We start from the raw sequence: 2,912 nt of genomic DNA, 5'->3' as shown, positions 1-2,912 counted from the left end.
CCAAATGCTGAACTTGAAGAAATAGGTCGAGTCCTCTTTCTCTTTAACGGTCTTTGTCGGACTGCTATTTCGGTCTGTCATTATAATTTATTTCTTTATTTTGCAATACATTTGATGTGTTGAATGTAACCTTTCCAGACATCTTTAAAGTATTAGTTCACTTGGCTGAAAGTTCCAGCTCAGATTTTCTGCTGTAGAATTTACTGCTGAGTTTGTTTTAAGGTTGAAGCGTCCCATCTCAGATCCTTTGCAGGAGCTAGTGAGATTTTTTTTTTTTTTTTTTGTATGTAACATTGATCAAAATAAACCATTCTTCTCTCTCTCTCTCTCTCTCTCATCAATGAGATCAAACGAGTTGTATTTTGTAAGGGTTCTATAACCCTACTCCCTCCTGATTGAATTTCCACAACCTTTCAATAAGTTTGTACGAATACAATGAGCCAAGATCTCTATTTGGCAATTAGAAACATATGTAATAAATGATTGTTGGAGTATGTCCATCAATTTCAAATTATTTTGGAATAAATAAATGCAATTTTAATTATTGTATGAATTTTATTTATGGGTTTATATACTTGTTCCATAGGTTTTCACAAAACCCAAAATAGATCTCGACATCCTGTTCATATGATTCTTACATTATGCCACTAGAAATGTTGTTTTCAGGGCATTACTGTAAGTATGCACCATTTGTGTATATAGAAAAGAATCTAGTTTAAATTCTCAAATGTATGATTGCCTGCCGTATTAAGTAGAGATGCATACCCGTCACTAGTTGACCCTTTGACCTGAGAGATCCTTATCGTTACGATATTACATTACGCGTTTTGGTATACCAATGGTTAATGTCATATGGACTATATATCGATGTGCTGGATTTGTGATGGCACATCATGAATGAAAGAGATGCTCAATATGTAATCCATTACTCTTGATTGGGGAATATCAGGTAGAGAGAAAGTCTGATCAATCGGATTGGAATCTGGTACAAGTGTTTTTTGTAAATTGTTTACAAAATTTATTAAAAAAATATTTATCAAATATATTAGTATATTATTTCAACGATACTTGATCGTGTTTTTAACTTCCAATTATGATAACAAAATCTTTGATTAAATAGATGGTCAATTGGAGAGGACCATACAGATTCTAGAGGACATGTCGCGAGCATATGTAATTGATTTCGAAGGAAGTTGGGGTGAACACTTATCGTTGGCTGAGTTTGCTTATAATAATAGTTATCAATCTACAATTGGTATGACACCATATGAAGCCTTGTATGGAAGGAAATATAGGCCATCAATTTGTTGGAGTGATGCAGGTGAACGACAAATGTTGGGAGAAAAAATAGTTCAACAGACTTTGGAGGAAGTAGAATTGATTCAGAAGAGACTGAAGATTGCCCAGAGCCGACAGAAAAGCTCTGCAGATGTGAGAAGAAGGCCTTTAGAATTTGAAGAAGGTTATAGGGTGTTTCTGAAAGTAGCACCAATGAAGGGAGTTATAAGGTTTGGTAAAAAGGGGAAATTGAGCCTCAGATATGTGGGACCGTTTGAGATACTAGAAAGAGTTGGGACTGTAGCTTACAGAGTTTATTTACCACCAGAATTGTTTAACATCCACAATCTATTTCATGTGGCCATGTTGAAAAGGTATATAGCCAACTCATTTCATATCTTACATTATGAATCTTTGCAACTGAAGCAAGATCTTTCTAATAAGGAAGAACCCGTAAAAATCCTAGGCAAAAAAGAGAAGATGTTGCAAACCAATCCGTGCCATTAGTTAAAGTTCAATGGAAGAATCATTCAAGTCAGGAAGCATTATGGGAATTAGAAGCTGATTTGCAAGATCGATATCCTTGTTTATTTGAATTTGAGGTATGTTAATTTCGAGGAAGAGATTTCTTTTAGGAGGGGAGGATGTGATGCCACGTATCAGGTAGCTTATTTATATTATTTTAGTTATTGCACTGGCAGGTCATGGTAGGATTTGAAGTGGATTTTCAATTAATCATATAGATTATGCTTGTAAGTATTTCATTTGATTTTATGATGCCATTTAATGGCTTTTAAAGTATTTAATTGATTTATTGTTATTTTATTAATAATATTTTATTGCTTAAGGTTTGTCTGATTATTTTAGTATTTTATTTTTTTATTCTTTCGTTATTTGATTTGTATTTGGATGGATTTATAAGGTTTGATTGTTGATTAAGATTTATTGAGGAATTAATTTGAAATGGTTCAATTGAGGTTTAGTTTAATGGTTTGGTTCATGGGTTTAACCCATGGCATGATTTAAGTGATTTTGGCTTGAGATGCAATTTGAGGTTTTAACTAAGAACAATATGGGAAAGGAAGGTGAGTTCTGCGTGGAACTTGATTTGGTTTGTGAGGAATGTTATATTTTCGTTTTTAGTCTTTGGATGTTGAAATAGATGGGATTTGTATTCCAGATTAAGCATTTCCTATGAGGTTTTGAGCTGGAGTTAAGTAATTCAAGGATTGAACTCAGATTTGGAGTTTTTGAAGGTAAAATAAATGGAAACGATTTGGTTTTGATTATAGATTGTAATTCAGGAAATTGATGGTTAATTTGTGTTGTTTGTGGTGTTTCTTACTCTTGGTTTGAAGTATTTCCACAAATTGGTTGAGGATCCAAGTGAAAATTTATGGTATAAATTAATGGGAAAATTATCTGATTAGCTACTATTAGGTTTGTTTTTACAAAACTAACCACTCATTGTTTCAATTAACAAAAATACAATGTTTTGAGTTTGAGTTTACAAAACTATCCAAAATTGTGTTCATTGCTCATTTATATTATAATTTTTGACATTTTTGGCTCCACCCACTGCTCTTCTTCTTCTATCCTTCGACGAATAACACAAACAACTCCCTACAATCCCT

Source organism: Telopea speciosissima, chromosome 3, assembly GCF_018873765.1.
Source record: "Telopea speciosissima isolate NSW1024214 ecotype Mountain lineage chromosome 3, Tspe_v1, whole genome shotgun sequence".
NCBI lineage: Eukaryota > Viridiplantae > Streptophyta > Magnoliopsida > Proteales > Proteaceae > Telopea > Telopea speciosissima.
Note: the sequence above shows the minus strand (reverse complement) of the source record.